Source organism: Vulpes lagopus, chromosome 1 (assembly GCF_018345385.1).
Source record: "Vulpes lagopus strain Blue_001 chromosome 1, ASM1834538v1, whole genome shotgun sequence".
NCBI classification, from domain to species: Eukaryota; Metazoa; Chordata; class Mammalia; order Carnivora; family Canidae; genus Vulpes; species Vulpes lagopus.
Window position 1 is genome coordinate 176,737,607 of NC_054824.1, and position 27,302 is coordinate 176,764,908.

At 41.9% G+C, this 27,302-nt stretch overlaps 1 protein-coding gene and 1 pseudogene across 2 annotated transcripts in view; both read left to right on the forward strand.

Moving 5' to 3' along the window:
• KCNH1 (potassium voltage-gated channel subfamily H member 1) overlaps positions 1-27,302 on the forward strand; it is a 375,869-nt gene that overhangs the window by 177,224 nt on the left and 171,343 nt on the right. The window lies entirely within an intron of this gene.
• LOC121473052 overlaps positions 1-27,302 on the forward strand; it is a 74,463-nt pseudogene that overhangs the window by 4,456 nt on the left and 42,705 nt on the right.

Below are 27,302 nucleotides of genomic sequence, written 5' to 3' on the forward strand. Positions count from 1 at the left end.
TCCCCTCTGTCCTCTGAAGGCCTGAGGTTTGGAGGTCTACGTGTTTGATGTTTGTTCTTCTAAAATCACTACCCGTGTTTTTCTCATTTGGGGTCATAGGACTTTGCTGCAGGTGATCCAGGCTGAACCCACATACATATCTGTCCTTTACCCACTTCCTCCTCCCTCGCCAGGCTCCTCTCCTGCCTTGTGGGAATGACCATGCTCTTACCCCCACCCCCTACCCCTTAGCACCACAGTCTTTCCCTTCTGGCTCCCTACTTTCCTTCCCCACTGCTGTCTCACATTCACTTCTTCCTAGACCGAGTCTAGGGCTTCCATTCTGGGCTGCAGAAATGTTTCCCAGCAGCTTCACTGTCTTTGCAAGGAGACTCTTGCCCTTCCTGCGGCCAGGTCTTGGGCTCTGCTGCTTTGCTCACAGTGGACGGGTGTGCTGTAGTTGGCCGCAAGCTCCAAAACCACCACCGGGTTCTCACCTTGAGACCCTTGAGGCCTCTCACCTGGGAAGCCTCTCCTAGCGGCCTTCAAATCCTTGGCTCTGAAACCAGCCTGCCAGCAGGGCTCCTTCCCCTCTGTTGTGAAAAAACAAAAACAAAAACAAAACAAAACAAAAACAAAACACTTCTGGGGGTGGGGGGCTTCCCTGCCAATCTCCTTTATATAACACAGGGGCTGTTGTGGATTAAAGTGCGCAGTGTGGATGCATTTTTTTCTGAAAGTCCTCATTCGTCCCTCCCCACTCTATCCCATTCCTAACCCACCTGCCCCAAACTGGGAGCTTCCTCGGAGTCACTAGAAATAGGAACGGTTAGGTCTGTTTTGGAATTATCTCTTCCGGTGTGAGGAGAAGGGGACGACGGAGAGGGCTGTGTGTTGGCCTGCTGCTGAGGCTCAGTAGCCTTGGTGAATGCCCTCCTGGCGCTCTGAGGCCTGGGAACCCATGGAGGGAAGAGCTGGTTAGATTTATTTGTTCTGGCTTTGGCTGTTTCTCACGGGCTGCTGAGATCCAGCTGCTGTGAGCCAGGCAGGAGCAGTGGTGTTCCTTGGCCTAACTGGGAACTCACAGGTGGTGGAAGCAGCGGCTCCTGAGGGCCTGGTGGGGTTCCCTGCCTCCTGCCGCCCCAGACATCCTGCTCGGTCCCTTCCTCTTTGTTTCTTCTTGTCAGGTCCTTGTTGGTGTTTGTTTTGGAGCTGGGTCCACCCCAATATATAGGAGGTGTCCAACTAGCGCCCTTCTCTCCTTAGATTGGAGTTGGGGGGCGGGACCCTGGCTCCTGGATGACTTGGTGTGTCTTCTCTGTGCAGCCACCCAGCCGTGCTGGTGTGATCAGCAAGGGCAATAAATAAGGGAGCCTCGAGTAATCACCCTGTGGTGTGCTCATGTTAAGGATTTTTATTCGTATTATAGTGTCATTTCATCCTTACATGGCAGCATTGGTTCAAACCCTCAAAGCATTACTCAGATTTTGTTTTGTTTTGTTTTGCTTTTTTTGTTTTGTTCTGTTTTTCATTATTTTTTTTTCATTACTCAGATTTAAAGTTTACATGGACAAGTGTCAATGTGGACTGTGCTTTTTTCATTTCTTTGTCAATCGTATATGCATGGAGTTCTGTGTTCTAGGCGTTGGGGATCCTGGAGATAGATCATTCTCAGAGCCTGCCTTCGAGGAGTTTTTAATCTGGTGGTCTATCAAGCAATGCTGAATCAAAGTGGGTGTGATAAATGCTGCAAAAAGATCTCGGGGGCACCTGCGTGGCTCAGTTGGTTAAGCATCTGCCTTCGGCTCAGGTCATGATCCCAGGGTCCTAGGATGGAGCCTCACATCAGGCTCCCTGATCAGCAGGGAGTCTGCTTCTCCCTCTCCCACTGCCCCTCCCCTCGGCTTGTGCACTCACTCTCTCTTTCTTTCTCTCTCTCTTTCAAATAAGTAAAATCTTTAAAAATAAAATAAAATAAAAAGCTCTCTGGAGAAAGGGCTAGAGTTTAGAGAATGAGAAATGACTTTCAGGAAGACACATCTACAGCTGCAAGAGCAGGCCTATGAGAATACCACGTTCATGCTAACGTGCTTCTCAGAGGTCTGTTACTATTGTTACTGGGGAAGCAGAGATTGATTTGTGGACCATGTCATATTTGATGTGAGTCTGAAAGAAGGCTCTGTATGATTTGAATACGGGGATGGACATTTCTTGTGTGTCCATCTGGCCAATGTAGATGTGCCGTAGACATCAGGGGGCCAGAAGAGGAAGAGTCAGGAGTCCTGCCTACTTGGGAAGACCTCACTTATGCACTTAGAAGACATTTAAACTATGCAGCTAGCAGGTATGGATAGCTCACAGCCAAGGAATGCCAGTATGAGAAGCGTGGGTCCAGAAGATTTGAGCTAGAATATTCCACGTATGAAGCTGTGCAAAAGGAGCAGGAAAAAATATTTTAAAAATAAGCACTAGCCGGGATCCCTGGGTGGCGCAGCGGTTTGGCGCCTGCCTTTGGCCCAGGGCGTGATCCTGGAGACCCGGGATCGAATCCCCCGTCAGGATGGAGCCTGCTTCTCCCTCTGCCTGTGTCTCTGCCTCTCTCTCTCTCTCTGTGACTATCATAAATAAATAAAAAAAAAAATAAGCACTAGCCTTCAGAGGTCAGGGATTCCAAGTCCTAGGAGATGCGGTCCTGGTCCCAGGCAGCTCATTGTCCATAAGGTGGGTTAGATAACTTTCACATAAAACACATAAATGGGATATAAGACACTGTGTGAAACCGTTCTCTACTATCTCAGATCACGGCAGGGTTTGCCCCAAACCCACAAAGCACAAAGCAGCTTTTCCTCCTGACTACCTTAGCTTTCTTAATAGTACCCTGTATTCCCAGCAACCAACTGCCTGTCCCTGGGCCTTTTCCTTCCTTTCCTATATTATCTCCTCCCTGGAGAGCCTCGAGAGTTGCATTCTCTAGAACTTGGTGTCCATCTACTCCTTTAGGGTCTCATTACCACACCCTGATCCGGCCCCCTTCACATCTCCTAGGAATATCAGAAGAGCCTCTTGATTTGGCCCCTACTTCTTGCTTTTCCCTCTTCCAATCGTCCCAGAGCTGGCCACCCAACCCGACCACCTGCTGCCATGCAGGGATTGGATTGGAGGCTGAAGATGGAATGAAGGCAGAGTCCTGTAAGGAGGGCACTGTAGTTGTCCAGGTGGAGTGGAGGTGGTCTCTGATGATGGCAGTGGAGATGAAGAGAAGTGGGAAGACTCTGGATAGACTTTGAAGATGCAACCAACAGGAACAGGTGATGGATTGGCTGTGAAAGGATTGGGAGTAGACGTTGTAAGACTAGTTAGACTAGTTGGGAGACTAGTGCTTTTCCTGGGGCTGGGTTCATGGAGATGGCCCAGGTCTTAAAGTGAGGATGGGGTGTTATTTAATGGTGGATCATGAGTTTGGATTCAAATACGTTGAGTTTGATCTATCCAGGACTATAGTAGAGAGTTGTTGTATGGGTCTAGGGTTGAAGAAGGAAGTTTGGCCCAGAGATATAAAGCTGGGAGCCACTCGCATGTAGCATCCCAGTAAGATCAGGGTGTTAACTGAGCATATACTGTTACACACAGCTTCCCAACCAAAGGTCTGGGAGGTGGCATGTGTGTTTTATTTTTACATAGGTAATGTGAGCCACGTATGACAGGGTACTGAAGCTGGGCCTCTTTCTGTCTGGCCAGGTTCAGGAGAAGGAGGATGGGAATAGCAAAGAAAGAGCCATCTGTGGTTAAGCGCATCAGCGAGGAAACCCCGTTGTTCTTTAATCATTGCCTGTGAAGATGACCATGGCCCTTCCATTAGTCTCACGGAAATATAGCTTGTGTGAGCCATTCACACCTCTCCTCACTCCACTGTGACCCTGGCCCCATGTTTGCACACCAGAGCTAGGAGTGTGGCTAATTGCATCAAACCCACCTCAATACCACCCACCGGCCTAGTTATTATTCCTGCTTCTGCCCAGAGTCCTGTTCCAGAAATTCTCTAAACAGACCAAACATACCCGAGTGCTTCACACCTCCCACAGACTTCCCTAGCCCACCAGGCCTCACAAAACATATTTGTCCTTTCAAATGAAACAGTAATCTTGGCTTATCCAGATTCAATAGCCCAGAGATGTCTGTAGCTGAAAAATAAAGAAGGAAGCAGGAGAACTTGTAAATGCGCTTGTGCTCAGACTCACTGTGTCAACAGCCCCAGCCAGGCTCTGACAGGAGTACCAGGGGTGGCTTATGCCAGCTGGGTGCCTGGCATCCCATTATGCCCTCCCCACTCTTGCCCTCCCGGCTTCTCAGTATGTCATGAATGGGGACTGCTCTGGGCAAGCTCAGTTCCCATCCAGATGTTGCTGCGCTTTTGAACTGCTTTATATTTGTGTCATTATTTGTTTAAAGTCGGCCCCCTGCTCTGTAAGCTCCTTAAAGGGAAGAAAGAGTCTGTCTTGTTTAGGGCTTCTTCTCAAGGCACCAGACAGCACCTGGCAGACAGTACATGTTTAGGGTTAAAGAATTATAGTCATTTACCTATCAATTATTCATTATATGCGCATTAGTTACTGCTCCTTTATCCTAAAGTTTCCGCCTTCACAGTGGATCTGCTCTATTTCTACTATTATGTCTATGGTGGTTGTTTTGTTTTGTTTTGTTTTTTTTAAACTAGTTTTTCTTGCCTTTTTTTTTAAACTCTCTGTAACCTTTTTGCAGTATTGGTTTTGTAAGAGCAGGATAGCCATTAGTAACTTGGACTTTAGCATTTGGCAGACACGGGCTTGAATTCTGTTCTGCTCGCTGAATAGCTCACCTTGGGCAAGTGGCTCAACCTCTCTGTGCCTTATTTTCCTGATCTGCAAAATGGGGAGACAAGTTTCTAACCCTAACACGTTGTCGTGAGGAACCGATGAGATCGCAAATGTAAACTGCTCAGGGCAATGTCTGGCCTGCCCATTAGTAGATGGTTAAACATATATTTTAAGAGTCTGTCTTTACCTTTATTTATTATTTATGTATTTATTTATTTAAATTTTTATTTTATTTTATTTTTATAAATTTATTTTTTATTGGTGTTCAATTTGCCAACATATAGAATAACACCCAGTGCTCATCCCGTCAAGTGCCCCCCTCAGTGCCCGTCACCCAGTTACCCCCCACCCCGCCCACCTCCCCTTCCACCACCCCTAGTTCGTTTCCCAGAGTTAGGAGTCTCTCATGTTCTGTCTCCTTTTCTGATACCATTATTCTTTTAGACCCATGGTTGTCAAAGTTTGGGTCTCAGGACTCCTTTATAATCTTAAAAATTACCAAAAATCCCAAAGAGCTTTTGTTTGTATCACCTGGATCTATTAATACTTCTTGTTTTAGAAATTAAAACTGAGAGATTTTATTTACTTATTAAGTCATTTAAAGATAGGAATAATGAACCCGTTGCATGTTGACTATAGCTATATTTTCCAAAACAAAAAAGAAAAAATTTAATGTCAAAAGTGGTATTGTGGGGCGCCTGGGTGGCTCAGTTGGTTAAGCACCTGACTCTTGATTTCAGCTCATGTCATGATCTCAAGGTCATGAGATGGAGCCCTGCATTGATTGGGCTCTGTGCTGAGCAGGGAGCAGGCTTGAGATTCTTTCTATCCCCCTGCTCCTCCCCCCGTGCTGGCTCTCTCTCAAATAAATAATCTAAAATAAATAAATAATCTTAAAAAAAAAAGAGTGGCATTGTTTTACATCTTTGCAAATCTATTTAATCCTGCCTTAACAGACGATAGTTAGAATGTGCTATGTGTCTCTGCGTTCAGTCTACTACATGATTACAGACCATGTAATGTCTGGAAACTTTACTCACTGGACACTTGTGAGAGATCCAGGGTAAAAAAAGAAAGTAATGGCTTAGTATTACTATGAGAATAATTCTGATCTTGAGGACCTTCTAGAAGGGTCTAAGGAATTCTTGGGGGTCTCTGGTCACATTTTGAGAACTGCTGTTCTAGGGATTGGGTTCTAAAAATTAGGATCACAGTCAGATATTTGGAGCTAATCTGAGCAAGGAAATCAAGGAGACTGAAAACCTCTGTGAGCTGAGCCCCATAAGGCACTGTGAGAATTTCAAAGTCTAAGCATCTTCAATCCATTCTATCTTCCCCTTCCCAGCATCCAGGCAGGTGGATAGCTTTCTGAAGAGCTTTCTCTCACTTTGGTCTTCTCCATTCCTTCTGTCTCCACTCGAGTCCAGGCTCTAATTACCCACTCCTGGATGTCAACCCCAGGATTCTCTCCTGGGTGTGACCATGTGATGTTGGATTCCAACCTGGCTAAAATTCTAAGTTCATATACCATGAGGCACTGGTTGCCCCATCTGTTAAAAAAAAAAAAAAAAAAAAAAAGGTGGTTGCCAGGACTCTCGTCAGGGAGTCATGTAGTTCTAAATGAGATTATGATGCCACACACCTGGCACAGGGCCTGGCTCTCAGTGGGTACTCCGTGAGTTTTGCCAACTCACTCCCGGAGCATCACTGAACCCCCCCTCCTCTGAACCCCACAGGCCCTAAAGCCACTACTGTTTACATCTACCACTCACTTGCAAGTTGTGTTGTTTCTTCACAAGTTTCTCAAGATTGTTAGACATGGGGCCCCTGGGTGGCTCAGTCGATTAAGCGTCCAACTCTTGGTTTTGACTCAGGTCATGACTCGGCAGGGGGTCTATTTGATATTCTCTCCCTCTGCCACTCCCCCGCTCATGTGCTGTCTCCTTCTCTCTCTTTCAAATAAATAAATCTTTTTAAAAAGAGGTTGTTAAACACAAGAGGCAAAACCATGCCTATAAATGTTTCTGTACCTTCCATGGGGCTGAGGCCTATAAATGTTTATTGCTTTGTGTGAAAGAAGTAAGCACATGCCCTTGCCAGAAGAATGGTTTGGTGGGAGGACATATTCTGTTTGTACAAGGAAATATTGTCATATTTAGAAACTGATGTTATCAACAAGTGACAATCAGCAGGCAGGTCAGATCCATGGGCAAGAAATGGCTACTACAGACACATCTGTGTAACAAAGGAGATTGCCAAAGTCCTTGCCAATTTGGTGGACATATTTTGGGTGTTTTTCAGTATGATGCAATTCACAGAGAGAAAAAAAATGTAGTGTCTTAGAGTTATTTAGAAAGGCATTAATCTAAGCTAGATGTTACTAGAAGAAGCAGCTGAAAGGTGGTCCTGGCCAGTTACCACCTACCAACTTCCCTCTGCCCTTCCAGGGGCTTCCACCATCTCCCCAGCTCTGTGAGGAAACCCTCTCTTCTTAGAGCCGCAGATCTGTGTTCACTTCTGGTCTTGGAGCATTAGCTCTCTCTCCCTGCTTCTCTTCTTGGCTCCTCCTCTGTAGCGCGACCTTCCAAAAGTACTCAGAATGTCAGGAAACAAAAGCTCAGGAAAGAAGATGAAGGTGCATTTTGCTTTTGTCCTTCCAAGCACAGTACCCTCTCCCACAGACCTACAAAGACAGGTGCATGCAATGCCCCACACCTACTTGGAGCAGGGAAGGAAGAAAAAAACCATGACAAGAGCAAGGCAAAAATCCAAAGTAGTATCTCAGTAAATTATCTGAGGAAAATATCTCGGGAATCCTAGTAGGGCTCTTGCCTGATTTCCTTGCCCCCTAGGAGCCTGTGGGAGTCCTGGGTTGGAGACTGGGGTGTCATCATCACATGTCTGGGAGAGAAATGTTGACGTCCTTGCCCACTGTGCAGGGTCCCACAGAGTGTTCCTGATGGGGGCAGTCCCTGAAGTGGATCCTGTCTAATCTCTAATCTCCCATCTCTGGATGAGAGGGTAACTAGCCCACTCAGAAGGGCTAATTATTTGTCTTGGTTTTAAAGATTTTTAAGCCACACATCACAATCTTTCTTACTTCCCACATCTTGTGTGCTGTGTCCTGCTCCTGGGGCCAAGGCAGTCCACCTCTCTTTGCTGCTGCAGGAAACACACATGGTTGGCCTTTTGGAAATGGCCCATCCCTCACTTAAGGACCCCTCCCATCCTGTCATCTGTGCTTAGATTGCCATTGAGCCATCTAGCTGTTAACCCGCCTGCTGTTGGCTTAGGGAGAGCTCATCTCTGATCCTGTTGTGATGGGGCGAAGCCCGGGGACCATGGGATGCTCCTTTCCAAAGACGACCATCCCATTTTCAGGTGTGGACTGGTCACAGGCAAGGGGTTGTTTGCCAAAAGCAAATAAACTTGTTTAGAAATGCTGTGGGGACATTCTGTCGGGGGAGCCTATTCTACCACTGTGTGTTTGCTGGAAAAACCCAGAAAAAGGTAGGATTTTATCATTGTGCAGTTACCCACAATGCTCCCCAACTTGCGGTAACAGGAAAAGGAAAGCAAAGCCTCAATTTTTCCTTCTTCTTCTGTTCCTTTCTTTCCCTCTTTTGTTCCTGTTCTTTCCTCCTCCCCCCTTCCCTGTTCTCCTCATTCCCTTCTGTCCTTCATTCTTATCTTTCTTTGAGTATCAGGTCAGCATGAATTGTCCTAGAGAAAATGGAACTATACCCTGGGATGCTGGATGCCAGGAATCCAGAATGTCCCTGCTTCAGGTTGCGAGGCAGGTTCCACACAGCTCTCTGGAAAAGGCCCTAATTTTTAGCCATATATCCTTGGTTTATATGTAATCCAAACTCTGTTCTTTAGAGATTTATTTAGCTGAGGTTTAGGGTGTAGGACCCTATCCTTTCCTTACTCTGTTTGCTCGCTGACTGGACTCAGCTCCTTGGCCAGTCTGTCCATGGCAAGGACAAGAAAAACAAGAGGAGAAAACCTGTAGTCTTTTTTTTTTTTTTTTTTTTTTTGAGGTGGAGGTTAGTCTTTGAGCTTACGTCTATCACCACTTTACTCTGTACTGCTTAGAAGGGTTTGAAGGTAACTGCACACAGCCAGTAACTGACCAGCTTTTCTCTAGGGCTTATGTTTTTGATGATAGAGATTTGTCAGGTAACATTTTAAAAAGATCCCATACATCGATGACACCATTCATCAGTTACATATGACCTAGGATGGTTGAGGCTAAGATCTTAGAATTAAGGACAAGGAAAAACCATTTCTAGATTTTGTCCTTCGATCATTTTGTATTTTAGTTCCTATATTTAAAATGAGGGAACATGGTCCTGTCTTAACCAAGGTCCAGGGATGAAGAGGATTCATGGAGATCGTTGGTGTCCAAGTTCCTCATAGTAGCTCACATGAACTTTTATGACATATACTACATATACTCGTCACGATAGGCAACACAATAACAATTGTTGACGTCCTACATCACCCAGAACTTCTGGTGGCTGTCTGCTGTATTACATAAGATTGCTTGTTGGGCAATCTATGTTCATCTTAGTCGCATGATGTGGTTTAGGGTGTGTGTGTGTGTGTGTGTGTGTGTGCATATGCCTGCACGTGACTTGACTGTGTTGGAAAAATGAAGGCTGAAAGATAATCTCCTGCTAAGTTAGCACAATGTGAGAGCCAAGGAAGAAGAGGAAACCAGGGAATGAGGAGCCCCTGCCCTTCTTCCTTATCAACAGTCTCCTCCCAGGAGCCTTTGTTTTCTGTTTGGGGCCTATTTCTTCCCTGATACCATCTCTACCCTGTTTTCTGCTCTTAACTTTTATCCCTTCCCTGTTTGGTGGTCATGATGTCTTTGTCTCCAGATGCATGCTGGAAGTGGAATGTAGGGAGGGTATTATGAGCCAAAGAGACCTTCTATTGCAAAACATTCTACATTCAGATGAGACACAGTACCTCATCTCTTGTCATCTCTCCCCACCTAAACACCATACTTCCTTCTGATGCTTTCTTAGGGATGTTTTGCAGAACTTCATGTTTTTTAAAGGGATTATTAAATGTAGGGCCTGCATGTTCTCTTTCAACCCCAAGATGCTGTAATTATACAGTAGATCCTTTTGCAAGCACTCCCGTTGTGGTCAAAGTGATGGCAAAAGGCAGCATTTATCCGTGATACTGAATTAACCTTAGCCAATTATTATTGCACCTCCACTGTGTGCCAGGCATGTATAAAGGTTTGAAGGTGAATATAGCACAGACCCTACATTGAAGGAGCTCCAATGAAGATAGACACATAAACCCAGTTATTAAAATACTGTGTGATTGATTGGGCCAAGACAGAGTAACAGAGACTGGATTTAGCCTCCTGCCTCAAAACAAAATAAAACAAAAACAAATCAGACAAAGCATACTAAGCGATGCTTTCCAAGACCCTGGGCATCAAGCAATGAAGGACAGTGATCTCTGAGACACAGGAAATAAAGGAGCTTAGCCCTGCGATTGCCCCAAATTACTGCCTTACAAGAATTTCCAAGCTGTGAATCCAGAGAAGAGCAACCCAGGCCTGAGGAGATGGAGGCGAGAGTCTGGCACAGACTAAAGCAGTCAGATTTTACAGGATAGAGGAGCAAACAGGAGAGATGTGCAGAGAGAGAACTCTGGGGATGTGTGGAGAGTCTCCCCTTGAGTGTTCAGTAGACAGCTTATCACTGCATGTGAATGAAGAGACTACCCAAGTCTAGGGAAAGAACCACCCAAAAGGATGAAGAAAGTAGTGCTTGGTGCTCACAGGGAGCAGAGAGTAATGCCTATTCCCACCAGCCAGTCTGGATTCAGAGGCGTTGGGTTGAGTTTTCAGAAAGGTCTTTGTCCTCAGAAGAGGAATAATCAACTTTAGACTAAACACTTCTCTAGATTTGTGACCAAACTGTAACAAATCTTTGAGATTTGCAAGACCTCTAAGGATCAAACTGTTTCTAGGTAACTTAACCATTTCCTAGAACAAAGCTCAAAAATATTCATAGGAATGCAAAAATATCCAGCACCCAAAAAGGTCAAATTCACAAAGACCAACATTCAATAAAATATTACCAGTCATATAAAAAAGGAGGAAAGTACAATGCACGATGGAGAAGAATCAGCCTATCGATACTAATCCAGAACTAATCTAGATGTTAGAATTATAACTAACAAAGAAATTAAATTAGTTATTATAATTGTATTCCATATGTTCCAAAAATTAAATAGATACATGGGAGTTTTTTTTTGTTGTTGTTCCAAATCAAGCTTCTAGATGTGAAAAGAATAATAATAGGAGGTTAAACAAATGCACTGGATAGGATTAATGGTAGAAGTAGACCTAGACATTGCAGAAGGAAAGATTAATGCACTTGAAGACATAGCAATAAAAGCTGCCCAAAATGAAACTCAGAGAAGGAAAAGAGTTTTTAAAAAATGAACAGGACATCAGTGAACTATGACACAACTTCAAGGGGCTAATTGGAGTCCTTGAGAGAGAGGAGGAAACAGAAACAATATTTGGAGAAATAATGTCTGAAAAAATTCCAAACTTGATAAAAACTGCATTTACCAATCCAAGAACCCAACACAAACACATGAAACATGCATGAGGGGAAAAAAGCCCTATACCAAGGCACATCATAATCAAATTGTTCAAAATCAGTGATACGAAGAAATTCTTTAAAGCAACCAGGGTGAGGAGAAACATGTTCTATACCGAGGAATAAAAATAGCAGATTTCTCACTGGGAATAATGCAAACAGAAGACAATGGAGCACCATCTTTAAAGTACTGAAAAAAAGAAAGGAAAGAAGAAACCCTGTCCAGCTAAAATTCTTTATTCTGCAAAAATATCCTTCAAAAATAAGAGTGAAGACATTAAATACATACAAAGTCTCAAAATATTTATTACCAATAAACCAGCACTATTAAAAAAAATGTACACCGAGGTCCTTCAGACAAAAAAGAAAATGGTACTGGGAGGAAGTATGGATCTACATAAAGAACACAAAGCACCGGAAACGGTTGCCTCTCAGCCTGAACTTTCTTTTCTTCTTTTGCTGACCAATCTCTACCAGTCTTTCAAGACTCAGCTCAGATGACCACCATCTTTCCCCAAACTCCAAGGCTGGAGACAGTGCCCCTCCCAGAGCCCTCTGTGCTGAGCCCTGACACTGTATTCATCAGATTGTCCTATTGTATAATCTGTTTGGTCTGTTTGCTTACCGAGCTCCTCCAGGGACTTAGGAGCTCCTCGAAGGCTGAGGCTGTGTGCTGGTAACTGGCAGGCACTCAGTGGCCAACAAATGCTTATTTGGTGGATCAGAGTTCTGAATAAGACTTGGTAGTGGTGACTAGACAGAAAGGATTTTTTGGAGATACTTCTGAGCAAAACCAATGTGACTTGGTTGGTGACCAAGGAGTAGCGGAATCCACTTTTGTGTATTTGAACATTAGTGTCCCAGAACATTAGTCCTCTGTGGACTTCTTTTTGTCGTATCCAAGTTCAGCATGTACTATTATTGATTGAACATTTTTCAGTTGACTCACACATTTTTATAGACTCAATGTATTTTTTAAAGAAAACAAACAGAAAATAAAGAAACATGCCAGTGCTGGGATGGAGGCATGTACAGGGGAGCCATTGGTGAGGGTGGAGAGCCTCTGTGAGCCAGGGAAGGCTCTGCTATTGTTTGCATGAGTTGGTGCCTGAAAGAGGAATGAGGTGTCATTTGAGCATTTCTAAAAGAAGGAATAAACAAATCCTCAAGCAGAAAAGTGGAGAAAGCTTGCACTTTGCAGAGGGTATGGCATCTGCAAAAACAGTGAGCCTGGTTTGCAGACGAATTTCAGGCATTCAGGGAATGGCAGGTGACTTGGGGTGAGAGCCAGGATCTATGGTGAGATTTTTATTTTTGGCTTCAAGCTGGTCCTGGAAGAATGAAGCTCACTCACAATAGGCCAGTGACTGACCTTTGCCCCTCTGCCTAGTATCTTCTTTGGAAGAGAAGGAAGACATCTAAAATGGCATTAAGTCTCAGCTCAGAAGCTGTGGTACAAACTGGCATGCATGCCTGGCCGAGAGCAGGGCAGTCTGTGAGCAGACACCCTGCAGCTCTTACCAGGCGCAGTGTGGGGGTGGGGGTGATGACCTCCCTGAGGCTGCCTGCTGTGGCTCCAGGCCAGGCCGCTGGAGTGGGGACAGGGGTGGAGGGTGGCAGGCAGGTTTCCTGGTGCTGGTGCTTTTCTCCCACCAATAGTGAGAGTGCCCCTGAGGTTGAGGAGAGAGGAATCCAGGGTCTGAAGGCAGGTCTGGGTTTGAGGGCCCAGGTCCATGACTTACAAGTTGTGTGCCCTTGGGCAAAGACACTCCATCTCTCTGAACTTGGGGTTCTTTGCCCCTATAGTAGCACTAGGAAGAGCTCTTCTGCCTACCTTGGGATCCTCAAGGCTCATGAGACGCAGGAGTGCTTCGTAAACTGATGCTCTGCAGGTGCTGATTGTTTACGTGGGGAAGAGAAGCCCTCTCGAGTGGCCTTGGAAAAAGAGGCTGCCTTTGGTGCAGACACCGTATTATTGGACTTGCTGTTGGAACCAAGGATGGCCGTGCACGGTCCTTGCCCGGAGTTAGAGTGAGGCTTACTGAGGGCTCTTTCCTTTCCAAACGGTCATGGCCCTGGCCCTGTGCGTGCCAGTGCCTGTGGGTGCAACAGTTCCTCTGCCCTCTCTTTGTTGCTCTTGGTTCCTTTCCTGTCCCTCCCTCCCCCTTGATCTGAGCATCCAGGAGCATGGCTTCGAGCTCTCAGTGAGTGGCCGCAGAGCTGAAGAGGCTAATGAATCACTGTCCAGAGCTTGGGCTGGGAGGAAGAGGCTCGCATCAGACCGTGTCCAACCCAGGCCCTTGGTCTAACCATTCGTGTTTAATCCTTTGATGATGACCTTTGCTCGTTTGCCTTTGTCAGTGAGCTACATTTCTGTTGAACCTCTTGTGTTCCACGCCCCGTGCTAGGTTCTTCCTCTTTCCTTGTCCTCCATGGGCCAGCCTCTACCAAACCCGCTTGGAATTGATGAACCTGGGCTGCCCCAGATGGAACATCTTAGGCCTGTGATCCGTACAGCTCTCTTCCCTGTGTGTATACGTAATGGATCACAGAGGCTTTCACCTGGTCCTCTCTAATGCTCTCTACGGCACTGCCCAGAATGCAGTATAATTTATGTGCCCTTGGGATCGGGCTGGCTGGGATGAAAAGTCATTAAGCAGCATGTTCAAGATCGCACAGCTGGTACGTGGCAAACTCGGGATTCGAAGTTCTTCTGATTCTAGAATCCCAGTGCCATCCAGCACAGGACACGAAGCCCATTGTGCCTTGTCCGTGAGGAAGGCCAAACATTTTTAGGATGTGCACTTTGTGTTATTCTAGTGCCGGCTTTGGGTTTGTGGGGAAACTCCCCAGCTCCCGGATCTGGTGCGGTCCCTGCAGGGATCCACTGCCAACCTGCAGGCTGGGGAGCCTCACACGTGCTGGCCAGGGTGGGAAGAGCTTTTCTCTTTTGGAAGCAAATCCCTGATGGCACCCTTTGTCTTCAGGAGCACGCATTCACTTCTCCAAGGCGGGGAGCTTATGCCTCTGTCTGAATTCATTTACATTCATTTCTCTGAAACGACCCCTCCCCCTAACTTCATACCTAAGCGCTTGTTTCTGGTCTATTAGATTTGTGATTTAGGAAGAAAATGAGGCAGCTTCATTTTTTAGGGCAGGATTTATTCATTCTAACCCCACCATTGCTTCTGGAGCTTATTACTTATTCTTCAGAAATGCGTTCCTGCTAAATGCTGGTGGCTGTGAGCTTAGCAGACTTTTTTTTTTTTTTTCACAGTTTCTATGTTTTATGGGGTATTAATGACTCCATTCTGCAGAGTGATAATGTGGTGGTGTTTTTTTTTTTTTTTCTTTTCAGGGCTGAAAAGGTTTAGAGATTCTTCTTGGTGTGGCTTCTCATTAGAGTGGAGTTTAAATGCAAGCACTGATTTCTTCTTTCCAAACAAAGGGAAACACCTCGGCAGCCTTTCAGCAAAGCACATTCAGCCTGAAATGGGAATTATGTTTTCCCTCCTACTCCTCATCCTTCTTATGTTTGTATTTCTTCCTTCTCGCGACTGCTCACACGTACACGGAAAACTTCTCTGACTCATACCATGGGAGCTGGCAAGTTCCTCTTCTAATCTTGAATGTTCCACACTTTAGAATAACAGAGGGGCCAGTGGGTTTGCCATTTGAGCCTGTTCAGCATCTGCAGGCGTGGGTCTGAGTGCTTGAGATTCTTGAGGGCTTTTTTATTTTTGTTTTTTGGCTTTTTAAGTTTTAAGTTTAATTCCGGTTAGTTAACATACAGTGTTATGTTGGTTTCAGGTGTAAAAGGTAGTGATTCAACACCTGAGAGATCCGTAGATCACCCAATGCTCATCATGGCAAGTGCACTCCTTGAGGGCTGTTTTTGATCTTGAGATCTGGGGAATGAGGTTAGAAGTGTTCATAGGTGGTGGGGTAAGGAGGTTCCTTCAGGAGCCAACTTTCTCTAATTTCTCCTCCCTTGTTTGGAATTCAGCTTTTTTCTCTTAGACCCACATGAGAATCACTGTTTTCTTTTTTTTTTTTTTTTTTAGATTTTATTTATTTATTCATGAGAGACACACACAGAGAGAGGCAGAGACACAGGCAGAGGGATAAGCAGGCTCCATACAGGGAGCCTGATGCAGCACTTGATCCCGCGTCATCAGGATCAAGCCCGGGCTGAAGGCAGATGCTCAACCGCTGAGCCACCCAGGTGTCCCAAGAATCACTGTTTTCTAGGAATATTACTTACCTGCTTGATGTGTGCATACATCTGTGAAAACTAGCCCTGCTAGGCACCTTTCTAAAAAAACAATATCTAAAGGGGTTCTTTTAGCTGGAGGCTTTGTTAAATCCAAAGATGGCCAGCACATAGAAATTATTTAGTTCAGCATTGAATTCATATGCCAGATTTATAATTTAGGAAGAGGATTAAGTGATTTTATTATTTATTCATTTAATTAATTTCTGTGTGTTTCTATGTTTGGCTTGTATTGGCAATGACAGAGGGAAAAGATCATTCATTCATTCATTCATTTGATACCACCTGTGTTCCAGATAAGACTCTTGTTGGAAATTCATTGATGAGTAGGATAGACAAGATCCCTACCATCTCAGAGCTTTGGTCTAGTGGAGAAAACAGAAAATTAATTAAGTAGTAACTAAGTCCCACCCATAGGGGCGATGAGTACTCAAGCTGCAGATATCTTTTATATTTTCCTCAGAAGGTAATACAGAGATACACACAGAGGAGTTGTTCAGCTTTTGCAGAATGGAAGGATTGAAGAATTTATATGGAATCATCATACGGTGAGAAAATGGGGGCAGATTTAGGGAGGAACTTTTGGGTGGTAGTGGGTGAACTTTTGGGGGTTATCAGTACTGTTGGCTGATGGAGCCAGTGGGCCCTGACGCAGGTGTGGGAAATGGGCCATCACATGCTTTGCTAAGCAGAGATTTCCATGGCCCACCCAATCCCCAGGTCACAGGTTCATTCCTTCCCATCTGGGAGCTGTGTCTCAGAGCCACTTTCCTGGCTGGTTTATGCACTAGTGAGACTCCCTACTAGGCTGCACTCAGTGTCTTGCTTCAGACTCTGTAGCTCCATCATCTACCCCTCCCCATGTCCCTGCTCCACTCCTGCTCCCCTCTCTGCCACACAGATGACTAGATCAATATACCTTTAATTAGAGATGTTTCTAAACTCCTAGAAACAGCCCTCCAATAGGAGTGCCCTCCAAGGAGATGGCACTTTCCACAAGCAAATTGTTTATCCTGACTGGTGAATCATGAAAATCAGGCTTGCTTGTACTGGTCATGGTGCCTTTTTGTTGCTGTTGTTGGGATAAAAACCACAGCCTAAGTTGACTTATATTTTCCTCAAGAAAGAAAAAATCACCAAATTATCTGGGAGCTGGTTAACTCAGGCTGAGAGCTAAAGTTAAATGGTGAGGAAGGAGCAGGTGGAGAGGGCAAGCTGATGCACTTAATCCATTTTGAGTTGATCTTTACTGTGACTGTCTGGAGGCAGAGCAAATTATGGTTGCATTTGGCCATGGTCTTAGATGGGTATAATGGTCTAAGTGACACTAAGGACAGCAATGGATTCCATGGGAAAACCAGATGTCCTTCACAGCGCCCTATAGAACCGGGTACTTTGTGCTCCTTATTGCTTTAGCACTCCTTGAAAGAATAGGGATTGCTCTGGTCACCCTCTTTAATTTGTGGGCATTGAATGCTGCTGCATTTTTATGGTCCTTGAGGGAAGCTCATAAAACCAAAGGCTCCACAGAGATGGAGGAGCCTCAGGGGACCTCTGTACATACTGGGAGATGAGCAATGAAGAGATTTCTATTTTTCCCGTAGTCTCACCTGGCCATTTCACTCTGGTTTCTGTGAACATATCATGGTATATCCCCATTGATGGAGGAGGGAAGAATTGAATCCTAGGGAAATGGACAGAAACACTTTTCCTCCTGTGTTAATCAACCAGATTTCCAGAGAGTATATGTCAACTGAAAGGGAAATATGGGAAAAGAATAGGTTTAGGATGGAGGCAGGGAGGGGAGAGATTGACGAGGGGTTCAGTTTTGGACTTGTTAAGTTTGAGATGTCAAACAAGATGTTTCCGGGGTTCTTTAATCTGATCTACTAATCTCTACCACTGTATTGACTTCTGCTTTAATATAGATGTTTAATACATTTTAACCAGTAGGTCAGTTTTTCTTCTAGAAAACTATTTTAATTCTTCATATACTGTTATTCTTGCATTTAAATCTTAAAATCAGATGAAGCGCTCTGAAACCTCTTGGGAGTTTACTTGGAATCACCTTTATGGCAATTTGGGAAGAATTATCATCTTAATAATGTTGAGTCTTATACGTAATGATTTATTTCTCCATTTATTCAAGCATTTAAAAATTTCTTATGACATAGGTTGGGTAATTTTCTCTGTTAATGTTCTGCATGTTTTTGTTAGGTTTATTCCTAGATGTTTTGTACTGTTTGTTTTTATCATGAATGGTCTCTCTTTTTTAAAAATATAGTTTTCTAATTGATTATTGCTTCTTCAATAATATTGTCAGTTCAGTTTAAAAAAATTTTAATTCCTGTGTAGTTAACATGTGATATTATCTTAGTTTCAAGTGTACAGTATAGTGATTCAACACTTGCATATATTACTTATCAGCAATAAGTGTACTCTTAATCCCCTGTTGAGTTTTGCATGCAGATTTTATATCCAGTGACCTTACTGAACTCTCCTATCAGTTCTAATCATTTTTTTCTGATGATTCTTTTGTATTTTCTACATAGATAAATACATAACGTACACCTGCAATTTTAACTCTTATTTTTTAATCATTACCACTCTTTGTTTTCTTTGTGAAATTTTAGGGCATTCGGCATAATAGCCAATAGTAGTTATCATAGTAAGATTGCTTTCTTTGTTCTTGACTTTAAAGGGAAAACTTTTAAAGTTTCACCACTGAGAATGAATGTTGACTCTTGGTTTCTGATAGATGCTCTTTATAGGTTAAACTAGTGCTTCTCTAATCTTGGCTTCTTAAAAGTAATTTAAGGTATGTTTTATTAATTCATCAGTATCTCTTGAAAAGAATATATACTTTATTTCAATCTATTAGAGTGATGAATTACATTGACAGATGTCTGTCTCCTTTCTTCATTCCTTTCTTCTTCCCTTGTTCCCCCTCCTTCTTCCTTTCCTCCCCATATCTCAAGTGTAGTGAAATGAGTTGCTCACAGTCCCCAGAGTATGGAACACTCACAGCCTTGGCCTATCAAGATACTCTTTTTTATTATTATTATAATTATTATTATTGTTATTACTGTTATGATTTTCCTTTTACTATTTTAACTTCTATTTGTATATTTAGAGATATGTGCTGATTAAGAAATATACAGTGAGATATTGTGTGTATGCAGAGGTATATATATGTGTGTTTAACTTACATAAAAGATACTGTGCTGTGAATATTCTGGTTTCTTTTTGTCTTATTCAACTCTGTGGTCCTTGGCATTATATTTATGGTGCTATATATAAATATATAGAAATCTTTTTGAATTCATTAATTTTTGTAGTACTATGATAGAAATAGAATACAGAAATAGAATATAGGAATAGAAATAGAGTAAAATCACTGATATGATTCTGCACAGTATGCAATGTTATATAAGACTACATTTTACTTATCCTCTGGTGATGGACTTAGGTTACCTCCTATGGCTTGGTACTACAAACAGTTGTTCATGTTTCCATGGGACCTATGGGAGAGTTTTTCTGGAGTATAAATGGATGAAAATGTGGCATGTTTGCTAGGTTTTCTAATATTGATCAATTCTTACATTTCTAGCACAATTCCTACTTGGTTATTAGATTGGATGCTTTCAGCTATAAATAGAAATATCTAACTCCAGTTGGCTTAAATAAACATTAGGAAAACTTATTATCACATATTATAAGATGTCCTAATGTAGAACTTCTTCAACACTGCTTAATTCAGTGGCTGAAAGGCAGCATCAAATTTCTCCCATCTTTCCGCTCTATCATCTTCCACATTGGTGTTACTCTCTGCCAGAGTTCCAGGGCTCACATTCATGTGCTACAGTGCCCAGCAGAAGTAGGAGACAACTTCTTTTCTTTGAGTCTTTTTAAAAGTGAGGAAACTTCCCAGAAGCTTCTACTTTTACCCTGAAGACTCTTCTGTGCCTCATTGGCCAGAATTGTATTACATGCTGAGGCCTAATCTGCTCCCCAGCCAGGAGAATAAAACCATCACAAGTTATTTAGACCAGTGATTCTTAAACCTGGCTACACATTAGAATCACCTGGAAGCTTTAAAAAATGAAGCAGAGGCTCTCAATTTCACTTATCTGTGTTATATTGACTAATATTTTATCTGAGATTTTGACTACTATCTAGTGTCTCTTATATTTATTGGTCTATTTGAATATTTTAAATTCTTTGCTTTAAATCTTTTATGATCATAAATCTCTGTGATTATTTATTGTCTGCTTTATCTGGAAGAATTTCTCCTTGTTCATTTTACATATTATTTTTGTACTCTCACTTTTCTTAGTGTTCTTGAACCAGAGGCACGTTCTTCTTATGGTAAAAGGCAGGGGCACAAGAGGGAAATCCCAACTATGCAAGTACATTTCAAACCTTTGTTCATTGTATACTTACTAAAATCTTCTTTTTCTTTCTTTCTTTTTTTTTTTTTTTAAAGATTTTACTTATTTATTTATAAGAAACACGCAGAGAGAGGCAGAGACAAAGGCAGAGGGAGAATCAGGCTCTCTGCAGGGGGCCTGATGAGGGACTTGATCCCAGGACCTTGGGATCACAACATGAGCCAAAGGCAGATGCTCAACCACTAAGCCACCCATGTGCCCTAAAACCTTATTTTTCAAATAAAGTCACATGGTCAAGTCCAAAGTTAAGGAGTAGGCAAATTCATTAAACTCATCCTAAGGCCATTGCATGGGTTTGGATAAAAACATTGCTCAGGAGAATTAAGGAGTAAGACCAGTGATTCAATCTACACCAGGTAGGAAGTGAAAAAGGACCATTCAGTGATTATGGTAGCCAAAAAATGAGAGAATGGGTAACTCTGTCAAGTGCTATAGGAAGACCAAGAACTAAGAGGACATTTAAAAGACCACTTAATGTGGTTCGGTGGTCATTGGTGATTTTTAGAGAAGATTAAAGTGTTGAGGATAAAAGCTGGATTAAAGGGAGTTAAGAATAAGGTGGTAGAAGAGTTATAGAATTGATAAGCCATATTTATGAAGAGCTGGGAAGGGAAGAAAAGAATATACTGCTTTTTTTAAAAAAAAATAGGGGAGGGCAGCACAGGTGGCTCAGCGGTATAACGCCAACTTCAGCCCAGGGCATGATCCTGGAGACCCGGGATCGGGTCTGCGTCAGGCTCCCTGCATGGAGCCTGCTTCTCTCTCTGCCTCTCATAAATAAATAAATAAAATCTTAAAAAAAAATAAAATAGGGGAAAGAAATTTGGGAGAATTTAGTCAGAAATGAGGGACACCTGGGTGGCTCAGTCGATTAAGTGTTTCTGCCTTCAGCTCAGGTCATGATTCTGAAGTCTTGGGATTGAGTCCTGCATCAGGCTTCCTACTCTGAGGGGAGCCTGTTTCTCCCTCTTCCTCCGCCTGCCACTCCCCCTACTTGTGCTCTCTCTCTCTGTCAAATAAATAAATAAATAAAATCTTAAAAAAAAAAAAAGCAGAAATGAAAGGAGATTGAAGTTGCTTGATTTGGTAATTAGGAAATAATTGTAATCATTAGGTCAGGTAGAGGAGTGGTATGTAGAGTATGTGGAGGAGCTAGACTTTAATCGTCTCCACTGTCATCATAGCTAAATTTATTAATCTTTTATTATGGTCCAGGAGCAGTACTTTCAAGGGATTATCTTGCTTAATCCCTAAAATAACCCTAAGAGATACACAGAATGTATTATCCCTATTCCAAAGTATGGACACAAGCTCAAAGGAAGTAAGTAAATTGCCTAGGGCTACCCAGCTAATAAGCAGAACTGGTACCAAAATCCAAAGGCAGTGTTATTCATCCTAAGGAAGAATGGGTGTGGAGGAGTGATGAGTTGAAGAGAAGATGGATGTGTCCCCTGAAGCCTAATGATCTCACAACTGTGAAGTGTATTGAGTGGGGGGAATAGGGTGGGTAACCTGAGTTGGCAGAGAAAAAGGCAACTACAGTAGAAAGAATATGTAAATACCATGGAAGAGCAGGGCAGTATTAGAAAGGGTCACTCTGTAATGGACCCGTTCTCATCCCCCTCTGTCAGAAATGATCAACTTGACAAGAGATACTAAGAAAGAAAAAGTCTAAGATTTGAGACTTGACATGTCCGCTAATGAGGTACGATTAGTAAGATGCTGGGACAAGGATAAGAACACTGGGGGAAAGCTGGCTGACTAACAGAGGCTGGAGCTGTTAGCAGAGATACGAGTATATTTAAAGTAGGGGAGGGCAGGTGGGTGACATCATTCACAATGGGAAAAGAGAGCTGAGAATTTTGGATGGGAAAACACCCTATGCTTTTTTATCCCGACCCTGGTGTTGGGGAGCCCATGGTGTTCTGGATTAAGAGAAGACTGTCAGAGAGTGCCTGGGTGGTGCAGTCGGTTGGGTATCAGACTTTTGATTTCAGCTCAGGTTCAGATCTCAAGGTCATGAGATTGAGCCCTGCATTGGGCTCCATGCTGAGTGCAGAGCTTGCTGAGATTTCTCTCTCCCTTTCCTTCTGCCTCTCCCTGTCTCACATACTAGCAATCTCTCTCTCTCTTTCAAATAAATAAATAAATAAATAAATAAATTTTTTAAATAATACAAAACATTTTATTATATATAAATATATAATAAGAGAGAGAGAGAGAGAGAGAGAGAGAGAGAGAGAGCCATCAGACCTAAACCAAGTCTTGAATATTGAATAACAGTTTTAGGGGTAGGGTGGGGGGAAGGAGGAATAACACTGGATCTTTTCATGGCATCAGTTACTTCTACTTCCATATATGAAGAGTAACTGGGACTAAACTTGCTCTCCTACTGTAAACAAATAGAAAACCAGACAAAACCTATGAAACAACTCTTCTAGATACTAGGCAACAAGAAGTACAGTTCTGTGACACCTTAAAGAAGAGAAACAAATGTGGTTAACCCTATGAAAGTGCTAGCTTTCTGTCTGGGCACTTTCTGGACAACCAAGCAGAATGTGGTGGTACTGCTGAGATGATGAGCTAGAAATAGGAATTTGGAGAGACTAGGGTGGCTGGAATGTGCTATGTGGAAAATGCTTAGGATCTGTACAGAGGTCCCCTTGTATCTATAGCTAAGTACTAACTATAGGGTGAAACTACATGAGCAGGCAAAGGATGACCTGTAAGGTGAATAATTCCTAGACGTAATACAGAGTTAGTAGAAATTTGAGTTCTAACCAGCCAGAGTGGAGGATCTTGGATGAACATCAAGGTCATTCCAAAAGAGACCCCAAAAATGTCACTGCATAGTAGTTGGACTAAACGAGTCTGAGGGTAAACTCTACTTAGTAATGTTTTAATAAAGCTTAGAAAAGGATCAAGTTGATATGCAAGTAAATTAACTGCTTGACAGAACATGGTCCCAACCTTATTAAGGAAGAAAACAAAAACCCAACATTCAATAACATAAAAAGGACAATTTCTAGCATTGAATTCAAAATTACTAGGCATGCATTGAAGCAAAAAAAAAAAAAAAAAAAAGTGACCTATAATTAGGAGAAAGACCAGTTAATAGAAATAGAGAAAGAGACCCAAAATAACAGAGAAGAAAGAATTAACACACAGGCCTTTAAAACAGCTGTAATATGCATGTGATTGGAGTCTCAGAAAGGAGGGAGGTTAAAAAAAAGGAATCAAAGCTAAAAGCTTTCTTTCTATAAAAAAGCTTTTATAATTTTATGAAAATTATAAACTCACATATCCAAGCAGCTCAACAATCCCCAAGCCGGATAAACACAAAAGAAAAGCACACCAATGGGATTCGGATCAAATTACTCAAAACAATTTATAAGGAGAAATTTTCAGAATGTCTGAAAAAATATTGCATACAGAGATGCATTACATATGGAGGAACAAAGATAACAGTGACCACATGCTTCTTGTCAGAAACTTTTGAGCCAGAAGCAGACGAAATGGTACCTGTGTTGAAACAAAACCAACAACAAAATAAGCTATTCATCTTGGGCTCTATATACAGTAAAGATATCCTTCAAAAATAAATATGAAATAAAAACTTTTTCAGGGGGCAGCCGGGTGACTCAGCAGTTTAGCACCACCTTCAGCCCAGGGCATGGTCCTGGAAGCCCAGGATCGAGTCCCACGTCAGTGCTCCCTGCATGGAACCTGCTTCTCCCTCTGCCTATGTCTCTGCGCCCCCACCCCCCATGTGTCTCTCATGAATAAATAAATAAAATCTTTTTTTAAAAAGAGAATCATTCGTGTTGAAGATGAGTATAAAAATGGTTATAAGTGATTGCTTTTAAAAAAATCTTTTTCAAAGAAACAAAAATTGCCAGAAGTTTTCACTGGCAGATCTGAAATGCAAGGTGGATAATATCAATGAAACTTAGATCTACACAAATGAAAGAGGAGCATCATGTGTAGATAAATACAAAAGAATAAAAAGCCAACCTCAAGAGGGTGTGTACTTTATATGACTCTATTTATGTAGCATTCCTGAAATGACAAAATTATAGAAATGGAGAATAGACCAGTGGTTGCCAGTGCTTAAGGGAGGGAGGATGGGAGGAGAGTGTGAAGGAAGTGGGTGTGGCTATAGAAAGGGGAGCAGGAAGAATCCTTGTTGGTGGGAAAGGTGCTAAGAGTATTTCAATGGGAAAACGGTCTCTTCAACAAATGGTGCTAGAAAACTTATTTATATTCAAAAATGAACTTCAACCCGTGCTTCACACCAGGCACAAAAATTAACTTGAAATAGATAAAAAGTAAAATGTCTAGAAATCAACATTTTTGCAGCCTTCCGGTAGGCAAAGATTTCTTAGGACACAAAGTCTGAAACATAAAAGAAACAAATGGATACATGGGACTTCATCAAAAAGACCATTAAGAAAGACACCATTAAGAAAATGAAATTTCTAGCCACAGACTAGGATAAAAATCTGATAAAGGATTTGAATCCAGAATTTATAAAGAACTCATACAACTCAGTAATAAAAAAAAAAATCAATAAAAAAAAAAATCAATTCAGTTTTTTAAATAGGCAAGAGATTCAGACAGAAGCTTCACAAAAGCAGATATCCAAGTGGACAGAAAGCACACGAAAAGATGCTCGATTTAATTAGTCATCAAGGAAATGCAATTTAAAACCACAATGAGGTACCCACTAGGCTAAAATTAAAAAGGCTTCAGTCCTGCTAGTGGGTGTGCAAAAATGGTATTAACATTTTGGAAATCGGTTTGGCAGTTTCTTATAAAGTTCAGTATGCACTTAGAGTAAGACACAGTGTTTCCACTTCTGTGCATTTACCAAAGAGTGATGAGAACATATGTCCCATCAAAACCTTATACATTAATGTTTAGAATAAATCAAGTTAGGAAAATCCCAAATGTTCATAAGCAGATGAACGTATAAACAAAATGTAGTATCTTCATATGATGTGTGATACTATCAACAATAGAAAAGCAATGAACTAGAGATACATATAATAATGTGGATGAAGATCAAATATATTAGACTGAGTTTTTTTTTAAAAGCCAGATCCAAAATCATACACATTGTGTGATTTAATTTATATGAAATTATAGAAAAGGCAAAAACTAACTTACAATGAAGTTAACACAGATAACCAGTTGCCTGGGGCTGGGCACTGGGGCATAGATAAAGATGTTCCAGGGAACTTTTTGGGGTAATTAAAATGTTCTGTATCCTGATTGTGTTGGTGGTTACATTTGTCAAAACTCATCAAGCTGTAAACTTCAAGTGGGAACATTTTGTCACACATAAATTATACCTTGATAAAGTTGTTTTTAAAAAATTAGCATCATCTAGTTGCTTTTCAGTCTACCTCTGCCACACAACCTCAAATGCCAGCCTGAGGCAGAGCACCTGTAAGTGGTTCATTTCTTTCTTGACATTACCTAGGTTTTCTATGAAACTTTCATACATATGCACGTATATGTATGTGTATGATGTATATGCATAGATGTACGTGTAGGTATATATACTTTATTGAAATAGAATTCACATATATACAACTCATACATTTAAATGTTACTGTTCCACGGCTTTTAGTATATTCCCTAAGATGTGAAACCATCTCCACTGTCAATTTTAGAACATTTTCGTAATCTCAAAAAGAAACCCGAGACCAATTTGCAGTCACTTCCTGTTTGTCCCCACATCCCTTAGCCCTAAGTAGATTAACAGTACTGCTGATAATACATTTTCTCTCTCTCTATATATAGATTTGCCTGTTCTGGACACTGCGTAAATTAAATCATACAATATGTGGTTTTTCTGACTGTGTCACTTAGAATAATATTCCCAAAGTTCATGTATATTGTAGCATATCAGTACTTCACCTTTTTTTTTTTACTGCTGAATAATATTCCATTGTGTGGGTAGGCCATATCTTATTTATCTGTTTATTATTGGATGGACATACAAGTTGTTTCTATTTTTTTGGCTCTTCAGAATAATGCTAGGAACATTCATGTACAAGTTTTTGAATGGACATGTTTCCATTGCTCTTGGGTATCTACCTAGGAGTGAAATTGCTTGGTCCTGTGCTAACTCTATATTTTAACATTTTGAGAAACTGCCAATCTGTTTCCCGAAGCATTTGCACCATTTTATATTCCTACCAGCAGTTTACAAGGGTTCCAGTGTTTCCATATCAACACCAATACTTGTCTTTTTGGTTATCACCTTGTGGTGTGAAGTGGTATATCTCATTGTGGTTTTGAGTTGCATTTCCCTAATGACCAGTGATGTTGAGCAACTTTTCATGTGCTTGTTGACTGTATATCTTCTTCAGAGAAATGTCTATACGTTTCCTTTGCTTGTTTTATAATTAAGTTGTCTTTTTATTATTGAGTTTTAAGAGCTCCTAATAGTCTGGATACAAATCCCTTATGAGATATATTATTTGCAAATGTTTTCTTCCATTCTGTGGTTGTGTTTTCACTTGTTTGATGGTATCTTTTGCAGCACAAAAGTTTTTTTTCCCCATATAAGCCAATTTACTTCTTGTGCTTAATTAGGCATAATTAAGAAGGCTTTGCCTAACCCAACACCATGAAGGTATACTCCTATATATTTTTTTAGCTCTTGTAATTAGGTCTCTGATCCATTGAGTGATTTTTATATGTGGTGTGAGGAAACTTCATTCTTTTGTATGTGGATATCTAGTAGTCTTAGCACTGTTTGTTGAAAATACAGTTCTTTCCCCTATTGAATTTTATTTGGTATAAATGCATTTTTAAAAAAACTAAAGCTGGCCTTTATACTTTTTGATGGATATTTAGCCTACCCATCCGTCAGCTGCCTGAGAGGGAGAATAACAATGAGGATCAAAATGGGAATTCCTTCATCTCATTTGGTTGTGCTTTGCCCCACAATCTAGATTAAATTTCAAAACAAAAAGTATCTATTTTAAGGGTTTGGGGAAAAGTAAGAGAGGGGCCTTGCTCCACTTTGAAAAACAGATTTTGAGCTGTGCCTTTCTTTTCCCACTCTGGAAAATGTGATGGGGGCGGA